Genomic DNA, 479 nt, shown 5'->3' with positions numbered 1-479 from the left:
CGTTTCCCACTTTTCTCCCCTACCTCCACGCCCACGGTCCGTAAGTGGCCCATCTACCCCCTACGCCCACGCTCCTACTCCCTCCTACCCCCCACGCCCACGCTCCTACTCTCTCCTACCTCCTACGCCCACGTACGGCAATTCAACTTCTAACACCCCCCCCCTCACGCCCACACTCGCCCCTCCCCCCTCACGTCCACACTCGCCCCTCCCCCCTCACGCCCACACTCGCCCCTCCCCCTCACGCCCACACTCGCCCCTCCCCCCTCACGCCCACACTCGCCCCTCCCCCCTCACGCCCACACTCCCTCCTCCCCCCTCTCGCCTACACTCCCCCCCTCCCCCCTCACGCCCAAAATGCCTTTTTCTCCGCTTACTTCCTCGTTTTACTTCCTCCCTTCTCCCCTTCTTTTTCCTCGGCCTACACCCAAATTGCCTTCCTTTTTCCGCTCTTTCTCCCCCACGCCCAAACTATATCT

This window comes from Penaeus monodon, chromosome 29 (genome assembly GCF_015228065.2).
Source record: "Penaeus monodon isolate SGIC_2016 chromosome 29, NSTDA_Pmon_1, whole genome shotgun sequence".
Lineage (NCBI taxonomy): Eukaryota > Metazoa > Arthropoda > Malacostraca > Decapoda > Penaeidae > Penaeus > Penaeus monodon.
This window is presented reverse-complemented; position numbering follows the sequence as displayed.